This window comes from Amblyomma maculatum, chromosome 4 (assembly GCF_055883805.1).
Source record: "Amblyomma maculatum isolate TAMU_Amacu chromosome 4, ASM5588380v1, whole genome shotgun sequence".
Classification (NCBI taxonomy): Eukaryota; Metazoa; Arthropoda; class Arachnida; order Ixodida; family Ixodidae; genus Amblyomma; species Amblyomma maculatum.
This window is the reverse complement of record NC_139347.1, coordinates 183,968,280-183,985,223: the sequence shown is the minus strand read 5'-3', so window position 1 is coordinate 183,985,223 and position 16,944 is coordinate 183,968,280.

The window sequence follows — 16,944 nt, the reverse complement described above, 5'->3', positions numbered from 1 at the left end:
AGACACGTAGACACGTATGAAGGTACCTGACTTGACGCCACAGCTCAGACCGGAAGATCTTCGTCACTCGCCTGGCCTGTCTTGCAGAAGGAAGGAATGGGACAAACATTGCTAGGACCTCAGGCGGAACCAATCGGTTGTTTACGGGAAATATGCACTCTACTTATCAAGACCAACTGGCCCGTCTTTCTACGTTAACTAGTTTAACAATAGACCACAGTTAATCAAAGCCTTGCTACTCCGGGTCGAGGGTAAATGCCAAGAAATGGGAATAATAAATTCCCTCCCTGATATAGAATAGAGGCACGATCCACTACCACCATGGTACAGCCCTCCTATTGTTCGTGATTTTACATTGATTCGGTTTTGTAAACAGAAAATACCACATGAAAATATTCAACAAGAATTCTTAGCTCTTAAAGAAAAGTGTTCAAAATGCACACTGTTTTATACAAATGGCTACAATCAAGCATGTTGGAAGTGCAGTAGTGCAAGGAAAGTCTGAAATAACGGTAAGACTATCTCAGTGTACGAGAATTTTTACCGCTGAGTGTTACGTGCTTGCTATGTCAGTAAGAAAAATATCCAATAGGAAGATCACAAACAGCATTCTTTACACAGACCCTCTAAGTGTTTTGACACCCCTTCACGACAAAAATGCAGTTGTTCCAATACTTCGAGCATCATACATAATATATCAGCAGCCTCTGCTCAAGGACTTGACATAACATTTTCTTGGATGCCGAGTCATGTCGGCATTGGGGGAAATGAGAGAGGAGACGTTTGCGCTGCTCAAGCCCATGACAAACAGATCCATAACATAAATGTTGCAGACAGCGTGCATGGCACTAGTGCGCTGTAAACTAAACGAGGAATGGCAGTCCTCATGATGTAACGAGGCAAATAACAAACTGCAGTCGGTGAAGCCGATTTTGGGAGCAATGGAAATCTTGGCATCATCAAGAACGTTTCATAGAAGTGATTTTATGCCGACTCCGCAATGGTCACATGAACTTAACTCATTATTCAATGTTTTGAAAAAAAAACAAACAATTGTATGAAGAATGCGGAGAGGAACTCACCAAAAATCATCCTTTATTTTCGTGCACAGGACTTGAAACACAAGGGAAACAGTAGTTTACTATATTTTACAACGAACACGTTCCGTTCCATCCAGCATTAATTTTAAATGAAAGTGGACTTGTTGATCTATCATGTGCTTTAGCTGTCTAATGGAAGCAAATGTTTTAAAGAAACTGTAGAATGAATACATATGCTCCACTAAAGTCAAGATACAACCTTGTGCCTGGCGCATGATAGCCTGAGCCGCTCATGCACCAATAAATCTAATACAATACAATATTTGAAGATCCGGATTAAGGAATATAGAGAAATCACGAATTGGGATAAACCTTTTTTTACAGAGGTTCCATGTTTTGAACGGAGCAACTATCAAACCATTGAAGAGTTGTTTCTTTTTAAGTACGCTGCCTGGTCCCTATTTCAATTTGGAGAGAAGCTGAATGAACAGCGTTGGGAAAATGCTGTGCGCAAGAGTATTGTGGAGCTCTGTCCTGCGCAAACCGATAGGAGCCTTGAGGATTGCATTCGGTCTCTTGCACTCGTCTTCGACGTTCCAGAGCCACTTTGCTGGGAACATGACCTATCAGAAGCTGTGGGGCTGTTCGTGTTGCGGGTGCCAACTGCACTTTCAATTAGTTGGGGCCAAGATAACATATATGATTTTTCGTGATATGGACAAATCTCTTGACATGAGAATTGCAATTCAACTTCTTCTTTAGCTGCTATGTGAAGCAGGCAATGCCTAGGATGAATATTCACTAAGCTTGGTTGGAAGCTATTTTTTCTTCTGCGGTATAGTTCATATGATTCACTGCCATTGTAATGCTTACCACTACAAGATCCAATAAAGAATTTCGCCAACGTGTTTTGGAATCCGCTGTTTCTAACTTCGAGTATGAAAGAGAAGGTGGCTAAGGTTTCTAGACGTTTAAACTGCTCTTCCAATTTCGTCTTTATCTCAACTAAGAACATCCATAAAATAAAATACATCTAAACGGTACCACCAAAAACCGTTTTATATGCTGTCTTTGTTCTCCATTATACCTCTATTCTTGAGGACGACTGTAGACAGAGCTGGGAGGTTTATTTTCATTTGCAATTATTGTCGTTGCACTCGCAGACGCAGACAAGCATAATTTTATGCAAGTATAATGAGACACAGTGCAGAACAGTATATACAATACAGAGAGGCAACTTCAAATATAACAAAGACTTGACCAAAAGCCGCAGTTTCAAAAGCTTTGTTTTTTATATGCACACATCTCAATTGTGAAAAAGAGGATGGAGGCGGAACGCAGAGGCTTCTCTGTGCAACATTTCCTTTTCTATTCCCTAGCATTTATTATTATTATTTTTTTCCGATGTAGTTATACATCTCAAAATCTAATATCTCTGCACCCCAATTCTTAGTCGATCCCCCTGTGTGGGTATGTGCCATCACATTAGAGGAGAACAACAACAACAACTCTGTGCTGTGCGATGTCAGCGGACAATAAAGTACCCCTGGTGATCAAAATTAATCCGAAGCTCTCCACTACGGCTTATTTTTCTCTTTCACCTTTCACTCCCACCTTTCTCCCTTCCTTTACGGCGCGGGTCACGTGTCCACAGAACAAGTGTGACAGGTGCTGCGCTTTTCCTTTCATCATCATCATCATCATCATCATCATCCTGATTATACCCACTACAGGGCGAAGGCATCTCCCATATTTCTCCACTTAACCCGCTTCTGTGCTAGCGGCATCCACTTGACCCCTGCGAACTTCTTAACCTCATCCGCCCACCTAACTTTCTGCCGCCCCCTGCTACGCTTTCCTTCCCTTGGAATCCAGTTTGTTACCCTAAGCGACCATTGGTTATCCTCTCTTCGCACTACATGTCTGCCCATGCCTATTTCTTCTTAATTTCCACTAGAATGTCGGTAACTTGAGTTATTTCTCTGACCCACTCTGCACGCTTTCTATCTCTTAATGTTACCCCTACCATTTTTCGTTCCGTGGACAGAGCAGGCGATGTCTATTTTCAGGCAGAAGCAATTCTCGTTGCATACGCTCGAGCAGACTACCTTCATTTGATACAAAGGCAATGAGACACAGTACGGGATAGTGTAAAGGATACAGAGCGAGAGAAGTTTACCAAATAGCATAAACGAAGTTGAAGCTTACGACAAGCTTTTCAAAACATCTCAAAAACCACGGCCTGTCAGCTTCCGCTGTTTAAGTATAACCAGAACCGAGAATCATGACCCCGGCGTTACATGCCTCTTAATTAAAATGGAAATTGGTTTCCATGAAATACACCGCATTTTAAACGCATTGCTCTACTCGCCTGACTGCGCTGTGAGAGCGGCCTTAAGGGAAATAAAGATGGGCCGTAGCGGAGAGTTCCGTAATATGTCGACCCATTAGGATGATTCTCGTGCATTTACATCGCACAGACACTGAAGCATTTGCGTTTCTCCTCTGCCAAAATGCGGTCGCCGGAATCCATAGCTTGGCGAACCAATGAGAGCTAGCTCGCAAGGAATCGGGCGAACGGTCACGCAGGTAGGTGGAACTGCTAGTGAAGCGAGCGCAGCACTAAGCCAGCAGCGAGTCACAAGGTTAGGCGCAGAGCGACTGGCTGCGGTCATTGAAGGTCACTGGCGCGCCTCAACGTCACCTTCAGCTTTGCAATGCGAAAAGTGAAGCTTCCTTCCAGGGAAGAATTTGACCACGCTGCAGATGTGCGCCGAAAACAAGCACTTGCTAATGACCGTGAATGAATGCCTGCAGACACGTATTGCCGTTCACAGAAAACTCCCGCAACTTAAATGCCGGGTGCGTCACTAAAAAATAAAACATGACCGTGTGTTTTGTTCGATCATAAAGCGCAGTACAGAAACTTGAATGCGCTGTAAATAAAATATTTTCTGGAATAAAATTACAGTAAAGAGCTGAATACATCGGTGGCGTCCGTCGCGCCATTTTTGCTACGTTGAATAAGTTAACTTGAATGTCGGCACGTCGTAATTCCGTTAAAAGAGTTCAAAGCGAGTAAAACGGCGATTGTTGCTGAGAGTTGTCTATGAACGCCACCTAAAGGTAACATACCCTCACTGAAGGCAGGTATTGATTGCAGTCATCATCATCATCAGCCTGACTATACCCACTGCATGGCGAAGGCCTCCCATATTTCTCCAATTAACCCGGTTCTTTGCTAGCTCCATCCACTTGACCCCTGCGAACTGCTTCACCTCGTCCGCCCACCTAACTTTCGGCCGCCCCCTGCTACGCTTTCCTTCCCTTGGAACCCAGTTTGTTACCCTAAGCGACCGTCGGTTATTCTCTCTTCACACTACATGTCCTGCCCATACCCATTTCTTCTTAATTTCTTGATTGCGGTGAAGGTTTTTATATAATGTAACCGGCGCTTAGCTTTCAACCTATTAAGGATAAAAAACATCGCATTATGCAACATAACGGGGAACACACCCAGGGAAATATGTTCAGAATGTAAATGAATGTCGTGAATTTAAAAAAAAAAATGTTAGGAAACTGCACGTACAGGAGTAGAGCATATGTTTTAGAATCGCGGCTTTGGTATTAAACTTTCCCGTAGAAAGTATGGACCAGTCTATGAAGAATATTTTACTTGAAATGCGCTGTCTTTACAGTATTGTCCCAGTATTTCGAGGGCTAGTTTGTATTTGTACAGACACTTGATGGGCAATATTTTATATCTTTTGAAATGAAGCATGGTATCTTGTAATAGCTCTAAATTAGATTGATGGCACCGCTCGCTTTTGTAAGAAAGACATTCTAAATTATTTTTGCTTGTCGTGGACCCTACTAAAGCACAGTAACAGAAACGTGAGTGAAAGAGAGCATAATAAATTTGCCTTTTCTTATCCAATGGTACATATTGTCACGTCTCGGTAGAAGACCAAGGAGAACCTAGCGATAGATGGTTTTTTGAATGGTCGACCAGAACAAGTCTTGTGTTCAAGCTTCTTTCACTTCCAGGCTCGCGCTTGTCGTCATCTTTTGCGTCGTCTTCTATGCGGCATTTGCCCCCCTCCTTAGGAAGCATCGTCCCGATGAGAACAAAAGGAAGTAGGAGGTTAAGGTCAGACTGAGTGGTATGGCTTCATACGCACGACGTGGACGACGTCAGCTTGGTGCTGGCGTCGCTTTGATGTCGACACCCCGTCTGGCATCACCTCATAAGTGACGTCGGTTAAACGTCGCTGAACAACATAGGGTCCAAAGTATCGTCGCAATAGTTTTTCGGAGAGTCCACGGCGGCGAATAGGTGTCCAGACCCACACTTTGTCGCCAGGTTCGTACATTACATGCCGGTGTCTCTGATTGTAGCGTTGTGCATCGTGCTCCTGCTGATTTTGAATCCGCACACGAGCTAGTTGGCGAGCTTCCTCTGCACGCTGAGCGAATTCCTCGGCGTCCTGGTCGAGATCATCGGTGTCGGCATTCGGGAGCAACATTGCATCCAGCATAGTTGTTACTGGTCGCCCGTGAAGGAGGCTGAATGGTGTCATGCGAGTGGTGTCTTGGCGGGCCGTATTGTAGGCGAACGTAACGTAGGGAAGTATTTCGTCCCAATTCTTGTGGTTTACGTCGACGTACATGCAAAGCATGTCTGCGAGGGTCTTATTGAGGCGTTCCGTCAACCCATTGGTTTGAGGGTGATAGGCAGTAGTTTTACGGTGACTGGTACCACTGAGGCGAAGAACGATTTCCAAAAGTTCGGCCGTAAATGTAGTTCCTCGGTCAGTTATAATAAGTGCCGGAGCGCCATGCCTCAGGACAATGTTCTCAACGAAGAACCTAGCTGCTTCGGCGGCGGTACCCCTTGGCAGAGCCTTGGTCTCCGCGTAGCGGGTCAGATAATCAGTGGCGACAATTATCCATTTATTCCCGGCTGTAGACGTCGGAAATGGTCCCAGGAGGTCCATGCCGATTTGCTTAAAAGGTGTCGCTGGCACTTGAAGAGGGTGGAGTAGGCCAGCTGGTTTTACAGGGGGTGATTTACGGCGCTGGCAGTCAATGCACGTACGTACATAGCGTTTCACTGTCGCCGGCAGTTTTGGCCAGTAGTATCCGTGCTGTACTCTAGCCAACGTGCGGGTGTAGCCTAGGTGACCGGCGGTTGGCTCGTCGTGGCACGCTTGCAAAACTTCAGTGCGGAGAACCGATGGGACGACGAGCAGAAGACTGTTTCCCCCAGGACGGAAGTTCTTCTTGTAAAGGACGTTGTTGCGAATAAAAAATGAAGAGATTACTCGGGCGAAAATCTTCGGCACAACCGTAGTTCGCTTCTCCAAGAAATCAATAAGAGGGAGCAATTCCTGATCCTCTCGCTGCTGTTGGGAAAGCGTTGCGTCATCTATGACACCTAAAAACGCAGTGTCTTCATCGGTCATAGTGGAAGGTTCGACCGGCGCTCGCGAAAGGCAATCTGCATCCGTGTGCTTCTTTCCAGATTTGTAAATAACTGCCATGTCAAATTCTTGCAATCGAAGGCTCCAACGCGCGAGTCTCCCTGAAGGGTCCTTTAAGTTCGTCAGCCAACAGAGAGAGTGATGGTCGCTGACGACTTGAAAGGGGCGAGCGTACAAATAAGGGCGGAATTTCATAACCGCCCATACCACTGCAAGACATTCTTTTTCGGTTGCCGAGTAGTTCGCTTCTGCTTTAGATAGGGTCCTGCTGGCGTAAGCAATTACCTTTTCCACACCATCCTGGCGCTGCACTAACACAGCACCTAAGCCCACGTTGCTGGCATCCGTATGAAGCAGTGTAGGGGCGTCGTCATCAAAGTGCGCCAGGACAGGTGGTGTCTGTAGACGCCTCCTCAGCTCATTGAAAGCTTGTTGCTGTTCTTCACCCCAGCGAAAGACAGCGTTGTCACGAGTCAGTGAAGTTAATGGCCAGGCTATTCGTGAGAAGCCAGCAATAAACCGACGGTAATAGGCGCAAAGACCCAAGAAGCGCCGCAATGTCTTTTTGTCCGTAGGTGTTGGGAACTTGGCGACTGCGGAGAGCTTTTCAGGATCCGGCCGAACACCTTCTTGGCTGACGACGTGGCCTAAGAACTGCAGCTCCTCGTAACCGAAGTGGCACTTCTCGGGTTTTAATGTGAGGCCCGCAGATTGTATGGCCTGAAACACAGCTAGCAAACGGAGTAGATGCTCTTCAAATGTAGCCGAAAACACTATCACGTCGTCAAGATACACCAAGCATGTTTGCCACTTAAGTCCCGAAAGCACAGTGTCCATCAGTCTCTGAAATGTTGCTGGCGCCGAGCATAAACCGAACGGAAGGACTTTAAACTCATACAATCCGTCGGGAGTGATGAATGCTGTCTTCTCCCGATCCCTCTCATCCACTTCGATTTGCCAATATCCACTTTTCAAGTCCATCGACGAGAAGTAACGTGCATTTCGTAGGCGATCCAAGGAGTCGTCGATGCGAGGGAGAGGGTACACGTCTTTTTTGGTCACTTGGTTGAGCTTGCGATAGTCTATGCAAAATCGTAAGCTGCCGTCTTTCTTTTTAACAAGTACCACGGGTGAAGCCCAGGGACTCTGTGACGGCTGGATAACGTCGTCTCTAAGCATTTCGGCCACCTGGCGCTGAATGGCTTCACGTTCTTTCGGAGCCACACGGTAAGGATTTTGTCGAATCGGGCGAATCGAGTCATCCGTGATAATTCGATGTTTTGTCAAAGGCGTTTGGCCGATCCGCGATTCTGAAGCAAAACAGTCTCGAAATTGATCTATGAGATCCAAAAGGCGGTCCCGCTCTGAAGAAGACAGATTTGGGCTCACATCAACGATGGTTACGGGTGTCTTGCACACTGATCCTCTCTGTTGCAGTAAGCAACAGTGCTGCGCATTTGGGAGGCTGTCGAAAAAGGCCACAGTTGTGCCTTTCGGAATTTGCTGACGCTCGTCGCTGAAGTTTGTCAGCAGCAGTTCGGTATGCCCATTGGTCAAGTTGACCAGCCCTCGAGCTATAGAAACACCTCGGCTGAGTACCAGGGTAACTGCCCGTTCGGCGACGCCATCGCCTGTATGCGCCACGTCGCATTTCACTTCAACAAGAGAACATGATCTCGGAGGTAATGTCACCGTCTCATTGGCGACGCGTAAGGGCAATAGTGGTACTTGCGCATAACCAAGGTCTTCATGGTTATTGGTGAAGGCAACGATGCTGTCACGGATGCTGATTACAGCCCCATGAAGACGCAGAAAGTCCATGCCCAAGATGAGGTCTTTGCAGCAGTCAGGGAGAATAACGAAGCTGCCAACAAACACCGCGTTTCCTATTCCTATCCGGGCAGTGCATTTCCCTGTCGGTGCCAGTAGCTGACCCCCAGCACTTCTTATTACTGGCCCAGTCCATTCAGTTTTTACTTTGCGAAGGGTGTCGGCCAGTTTCTGGCTAATAATTGAAAAATCTGCCCCGGTATCCACCAGAGCATGTACCGCCAGCCCATCAATGGAAACGGCGAGGTCAGCGCTAACAAAATTATCTGAGTTGATCGTCCCTTTCGGCATTTGCGGCGGAAGCGCGGCAAGGTCGGCGCTGTCAGCTTCGTCGTCATGGCTGATCATCTGGTACGGCATTTTCGGCGGTAGTGCGGAAATGTCAATGTTAGCGGCGGCGTCAGAAGCCCGGGTTGTCGGCAATTGCGGCGGTGGTGAGGGTTTCGACACTTTTAGACTGGTTGCAACCTCCCCTCGCGAGGTTGCAGCTCTTAGTTTCCCCGGTGAGGGCTAGGAGACCGCCGTCCGCTAACGCCAGTAGTGTCGCGACGCGTCGGCGAATAACGCTGTGGCGATGGGGAGGAGCGGCGGCGGAAGCCCGGGGATTCGGTTTCCCTGCTGACCGGAGGGTCGTCGTCGATTTGGGCAGAATCAGTGTCGAAGCGGCGGCGAGCAGAAGTAAGCGGAAAGGACTGCCCCTCTTCGCGGTGGCGGCAGTACCGATACACATGGCCAGGTTGTCCGCAGTAGAAACAAAGTGGTCGGCTGTCATAACTGCGCCACCTGTCAGTTCGGCGCAGTTGAGAGCGCCTGGGAGGCGCCCACTGAGGCCCCTGGAGGAACCGAATCTCCTGACGGTTCGGTGAGCTCGGTGGGGCGTGGTCTGGAGGTGGGCGACGAAGGACCGCAGCATAGCTCTCGGGCTGCGGCTCGAGGTAAGCTGCAGGAATGTTGGCCGTGCAGCTGATCGGTTTTGGAGCGTGGTATGGTTCGGAAAGGGGTACCGCATTGTCGACTGGATGAGACTCGTTGCATGGTGTAGACGGTGATAGGGCGTATCGAATTTCATTCCTCACTGTTTCCATGAGGGCCCCTGACGACTGAGCCTTCGTAGTCGTAATTCGCTGCAGCTCCTCAAGGACAATGCCTCTAATGATGTCTCGAAGAGTGGTCGTATCTGTTGCAGTCAGCGCCGCCGCAGTCGTCGGGGCACAGTTGACCGGTCGGTTGTACTGGCGGCACCGGTCTTGGAGGGCTCGTTCGATAGCCGTAGCGTCCTTAACGAACTCACTCACGGTTTTAGGGGGGTTGCGGACCAAGCCGGCAAACACCTGTTCTTTGACGCCATGCATGAGATGCCGTAGCTTCTTTGGTTCACTCATATCAGGGTCGGCACGGCGAAAAAGGCGAGCCATGTCTTCCGCAAACATAGCCACGCTCTCATTTGGCTTCTGGATGCGCACTTCAAGCAGGCGCAGCGCATTGTCCCGTCGGTCAGTTCTCGCGAAAGTGTCGACCAGCTGGCAGCGGAAGTCATCCCATGTGGATAAGCTGGCCTCATGGTTTTCAAACCACGTTCTAGCATTATCCTGAAGGGCAAAATAAACATTACAAAGCTTCTGGTCTGCGCTCCACTGGTTGATCTTTGACACTCGCTCAAACTGGTCGAGCCAGTCTTCCACATCTTCAAACGCTTCCCCGCGAAAGCACTCTGGCACCTTGGTGTTCTGTAGAGTCACCGGTGTAGGATTGGTATGTGCCATGGCTTGAGAGGTCTTAGGAACTTGGGCGTTTGAGGAGTCGTTCGGCAGATGACTGTACTCCGGCGCTAGGCCTAGAAGGCGGCGGCTAGCACGATGGACAGGCGTGTCGATGTTTGGGATCCGCTGTGGACTGCCGGAAGGAGTCCTATGCATACCCCAGCGCGCTCCACCAGTGTCACGTCTCGGTAGAAGACCAAGGAGAACCTAGCGATAGATGGTTTTTTGAATGGTCGACCAGAACAAGTCTTGTGTTCAAGCTTCTTTCACTTCCAGGCTCGCGCTTGTCGTCATCTTTTGCGTCGTCTTCTATGCGGCAATATTATGTTATCTTATTTAAAGTTCCAAAAGCACGCCCGATATCATTTCGGAGTGAGTCAAAGTAAGGTGTCCATTTGCCATTTGAGGCGTTCATTGAAGTGACACGAGTAGGATATCTGATCACATTTGAACAGCCAAATTACTCAAAAAGCTCTCGGAAAAGCAGGAAACAACTGTTCTTTGGGAAGGCATATATATTGCAGTCGTGTATAAAGACACACGCAAGTTTGAGCGCCACACAGCGTTCTAATATATCTACTGCAAGCTGCATAAAATGACTTTAACTCCCAGATGGTGGACGATACACGAGAGCAAGTAGTATGTTATAACAGTGAATGGTAAGGCATTCATAATTTTCATTCACAATTTTACAGTTTGGCGGAATTTGTAGATTCGAACGTACATATAAAGCGACACTGCCTCCAGGCATTAGTGGACCAGACGCTGACACACAATCCCAATCCGTCACACGAAAGCAATCATCCTTTGTGAACCATGTCTTGCTAAAGCAAATAAAATTAAATGCGTGGTTTAAATTTGACAGAAAAGATTCACCACATCGAAATTGCTACGCAGACTTTGAGCCTCTAAAGGAAACACTGAAAACTTCGGCTTGTTCTTGAAAAAAGCATTATCATGAGCGAACGTCGACACGAATGGCGTAACATTTTTTTTAAATATAAAAAAGGTGTATGCTCTCACTTCAGGCATGCGAGATCACCCTTCTTACGGTCTCGCCATCTCACAGCACCTGTTATTTTGCCAGCCAAGCGTCGCGAACCTCTTGCAGTGCGAAGCGCACAGATACGTCCCGTGTTTTACCCGGTTTAGCGGGAAGTTTGCGTATAGCGGTTAACTCATTTGAGCAGATGTTTTCGAGGTCTAGCTTCGAGCTCAGGCTGTTAACTTCCTTTATCAAATCCTCATCCTCTGTCAAAGTTCAGCCGTCAGTTGTGCCACTCCTTGTTGAGTACATTTAGGTTGAGTTGCGTAATTTCTCTGGACAATTCAGCCTTTTCGAGTTGTTCGACTCGTTTCGTCACTTCCTTCGTTAACATCTTTTGGGCTAGAAGCGGGTCTGAAAATCATCACATTTATCAGAGAGCAGCTGGACAGATGCCTCTAGTAACTTAAGCTTACAGGACAAGGCTAGAAGAGAGGCAATCTTGGTTCACAATGCGAGCAGCCTATTGACTACCTCTCGATCAGCCTGCTGCTCGTCGTGTGCATCATATGCTGCACGGACACCCTTATATGAATCACACTTCCAAGATTTCTTAGCCTTCCATATTTTAGAACTGTACGCCTCCTCTGGAACCCCAGAACGGGGCCCGACATGAAACGCAAGTTCGCACTCGCTACAGCACAATGACGGAGAGTTTCCGGCAATAGGTTTTTGACACATGCAACTAAGATTGCCGTAGTACATTTGGCGTTAAAAACTAATATTTTTAATACCAGATGCACTAAACAAATACCATATTTTTTGAAAAACTGGCTACATCTACTTCGATTTCGCCCCTACGACGCATCCTACGGGAGGTTTTTCTAAACGTACCCTGAAGGCTCTGGTGGGCTGATTTTCTTTTGATCCTATTTTGCTCCTCATCTGTATTCTTATGACTTGTTTTTAAATATATAACTATGTTAGCAACCTGCGTATGAGTCACTCATGCTTTAATCATCTGATGAAACCTGAATGTAATACGTTTAATGTACATTCATTTGCTGTGTTGTATGTACGCTTCAGCCAAGGGAGAGTGGCCTCGTCAGGCACGATTCTGCCTTTTGTCGCGTCCCCAATGGCATTGCTCTTACAAAATATCTTGAATAAAAGAAAGAAAGAAAATAAAAAAGGTATGTGGTGTAATCTAATTGTGGCAACCGCTGCCACAATCGCTAGGTAGCAGCGGTTGGTGCTGCTGACGAGGAAAACGAAAAATGAGGCAATCGCATGGGCAGATCTAGCGCTAGAGCAGCTGCAGTGGCTGTTATTCTACCTAATTCTCTGCCTGTTACTCAAGAAATACGTCGAAGACTATGCTATTTAGCACTGAAACACTTAGCATTGCTTCCGTTTGGTGCATGAAGATCTTAGAAGCCGATATGCAATTACACCAAACGCAACTCAACTCTGATCATGAATTGTTACTGTTACTACCAGTCACCATCACTGCGACTCATGCGGCCTAGTGGCGGAGCCTCATATCAACAGACTGATAAACTGATTAAAATACTAGTACAAAACAGCAAAAATGAACGTAGCCTTAAGCGTGAAAGATGAAAAACAATGTTTCAGTGACCCCAACATGCGTACACATTGCACACGTAGCACATGAACTGCGCTGTAATGACGTAGTAAGAAAAATACATGTTCTTGAGATAACGGCCACCCGGAAAGAACGCTCCAGGTAACACAGCAAGCAATTGCATCAAAACAATATAAAATACATGGAAAAACATTGTTTGGCACGATATCTTGCATTTACTTTTCTCTTGGAGACCTCATTTGTTCCTCCTTCGTTAAGCATTTACTCCTGTGAAGGCGCACTTAGAAGCGAAGTTCTTTCACGCGCCTCCACTGGCCTCATGTGGAACTCAAGCAGGCAATACGACACGCAATAGGCGCTGTATGTACCCTAATGTAACAGAATTACATTCATTGTCGGACAATGACAAATCAGCCAGCACTGAAAAATTAAGATATTTTGGGATATATATGGAGATAACTGATGCGTCGCAAAAATATTGCTTCTTCTTGACCACCAGCAGGAAAATATGCGCGTAATTGGGGCAGTTGGTACTGATGACCGCCATTCTAAAACTTGAGCTAAACAGAGCGATCCCGAAACGAAGTAGTCGCGCTAGACACGTATTGCCATTCCCCGAAAACTGCAGCAACGGAAGTGCCGGGTGGCATAACGAAAAAATAAAACACAACAAAAAGGAGCTCAATAAAGCTATATGTTGTTTGAGTATACGTTGCAGTGCATAAACTAAAATACATATGCAATAAAATAGTTTGTGGGTTACAATTGCTTGCAGTATTCCTCTGCTCATGCCAGTTGCGTCCGTTGCGCCATCATTAGTACGTTGAACCAAAACGAATTTTAGCGCATTTCAAGGCCGCACTATCCGTCGCTTCTGTGGCGCACTGGATTCACACCACGTACCCGATTGTGACACATGTGTTCGATTGCTGTAGGTACAATGTTTTATTTTTTTTAAATTCACAACATTCAAATAAATTACGACCATATTTCCTGGAGCTTGTCCCCCTTTATGTTGCATAATACGATGTTTTCGTTCTTAATAGCAGCAAACCCAGCCGCGACCGCAGCTAGAATGTGACGGTATGACAACGGTTAGACTATACAATTACCTTCACCGCAATCAATTCCTGTCTTCAGTCAGTGCATGTTAGCGTTAGGTTGCGTTCAGAGGCAGCTTTCAGCAACAATCGCCTTTTAAGATGCTTTAAACTTTATTTTACGGATTTACGCTGCTGCTAATTTTCAAGTTAACGTATTCAACGTAGCAACAATGGCGCGACAAACGACACCGATGTATCATGCTCTTTACAGTAAATAATTTCAATCAATAAAACTATTTTATGAATATTGCATTTCAATTTGCCTACATCACTTCATTTCCGTTGTGGCAGTTTTCGGGGAACGGCAATACGCCTTGCAAGACAGGGGAATATATTATCACGTTACTGACTACGATGAAATACTGTAATTGTGTGACAGAAGAAGAGGAAGAAGCGTTGGTGTTTCGTGGACTAATAGGCTTTTACCTTGGACGGCTACCACAGCACTGTAAATAAACATCCCCTTACTTATTTCATCGAACCAACTTGGTTGAGGTGCTGGGTTCATCACGTGGGTGTATCTCCGTGCATCACGGTTGTGCCTCTTTAAACCAACCTGGGTTGCAACAATCAACCCAATGTCCGATCACGCAGTTTTAACAACTGGATTGAAGCTTTCCTCATGTGAACCTGATACGTCTCGCGTCATTGCTTTGGTCACAGATGCTATGAGTGCCACCATACCTCCGACCGCTGATGAATCTTCTCTCTACCACATGATTGGGGCTGAAATGAACTCACCTTAACGCTGTAAAATTGTGGATATTTTTCTACCGTCCTCGCCTATGTTTGACTTTTCCCAAACAGAGGGACCAACCTGTCACCCTGCACTTCGGACCAATCATACAATCGACACCGGAGCGTCTCGTCACATCCGTCAAAAACTATATCGCATGTCCCCATCTGAGCGCAAAATCATTCATGAGCAAGTGGAGGGCATGCTACAGAAAAAGGTGATACAGAAGTTATCTAGCCCTTGGGCAGCCCCTGTTATTCTCGTATGCAACAAAGCCGGTTCATGACGATTTTGTGTCGATTACTGACGTCCAAATTCTGTGACGTAAAAGGATGTCTATCCTCTTCCTGGCGTAGATGACTCCCTCGACTGCCTGTCTAGTGCGTCCCATTTTTCTTGTCTTGATTAGACACCAGGCTACTGAAAAATTCCAGTGCACCCTGCGGATAAGGAAAAAACAGCCTTTGTCACGCCAGATGGTCTTTATGAGTTTAATATTATGCCATTAGGGCTGTGCAATGGGCCGGCCACAATTGAACAATTTATGGACAGTCCTGCGCGGCTTAAAATGGGACATTTTCCTTTGCTATCTAGACGATATCATCATATTTGGGAAGTCCTTTCAAGTGCACAATGACCATCTAGTGACCGTCCTGAACTGTCTGCAAAACACTGCCCTAATTTTAAACTCGAAAGAGTGCCGCTTTGGAGAGCGCCAAGCACTGGTTCTAGGACACCTTGTCAATGATGATGGCGTCATGCCGAATCCCCTGACAAGTGCCGCTATTGAGTGCTTTAAACCCACGCAAACGGTCAAGAAGTTCCGCAGTTTTCTAGAACTGTGTTCGTATTTTAGAAGTGTTAACATTGCTATGCTGACTTTGCTTTCCCATTTACGTGCCTTCTCCACAAAAAAAAAACCTTTTGACTGGACACCAGACTGCGAGATGTCATTCTGTCAACTGAAGTTTCTTCTAATATTGAAACCCATTCTAAGTCACTCTAATCCTGCTGCAGTGATAGAAGTTCACACGGATGCTAGTGGAATCGGTCTTGGTGCAATTCTCGTCCAGCTGCACGACGAACAAGATTATGTTAATGCGTACGAAAGTCGTACCCTGTGGAAGCCAGAGCGAAATTACACAGTAGCTGAACAGGAATGCCAGGCGGTCATTTCCGCTGGGCATCGTTTCCGGTGATATTTGTACGGACGGTGGTTTCCTATCGTAACTGACCATCATTCACTCTATTGGCTGCAGAACCTTCGAAACCCTTGTAGTCGCCTCGCACACTGGGCTCTTCGGTTGCAGGAATATGACTTTGCAGTGTTGTACAAACGCTCGAGGTGTCATGCAGATTCAGATTGTCGTTCTAGGATGCCATTGGCCACGACCGGATGTGACAGCGACAATTTGATAATTATATATTTAACCTTGAGCCGGCGTTCCCCGAAACCAATGCGTTCAAAACAGAAAAATGACTATATTTAGTGTGTAAGGGGCAGTTGTCGAACTTGAACTTATGCTACCGCTGCAATAGGACCATGTTAGGCGTTCCGTTAAATAAAACTTAGCTTAAACTAAGCTGTAAGAACGAGACGGACTGCAGATGCAATACGCCACCGCTCATTGCTGCACTGTCGAGATACTCGATGGTTGTATATACGCTCTACAGACAAGGATTGCACCCTAGAAAATGCACATTTCATTTGTTGCTATTGAAACTTCATATAGTGTCTAAAGATCAGCTGTTGAAATTGCCGGATTCATCTTGCCGCTGGAAACGGTCTGTGTTCGGCGTTGTTTTGAACACTAAGATCAAACTAAACTACAAGGTCATAGCGGACTGCAGATCCATACACGAGTGCTCATTGCTGCGCAGTTGATGGATACTCAACGGATGTATAAATGCTCTGTCGACAAAGATTTCCCCCGATCAGGCGCACATTTATTTTGTTGCTAATAAAACTTGATTTAGTCTGTTAAAGGCCGATGTTGAACTTGGATTCATGCACCGGCGAGAACCGGACCATGTTCGGCATTCCTTTGAACAACACTCAGCTCAAACTACGCTGCAAGGAGGAGACGGACAGCAGATGCATTACGGAAATTGTCTTTGTGGAACCCTGGAGGGATACTTGACGGCTGTAAAAACGCTCTGTCAACAAGGATTGAAACCTGAAGTTGGATATTTCCTTTCTTGCTATTTAAAATTTATTGATTGTGAAAGGGTAGATGTGGAACTTGTCGGATTTCAAGCTGCGACTGGAAAAGGACTATTTTCGGCCTTGCATGAACGACGCTCAGCACAAATTAAGCTGCAAGGAAAAGGCGGACTCCAGATGAAGTGCGTGAATGCTTGTCGCTGCACCGGGGAGAGATAGTCGACTGATAGTCGACGG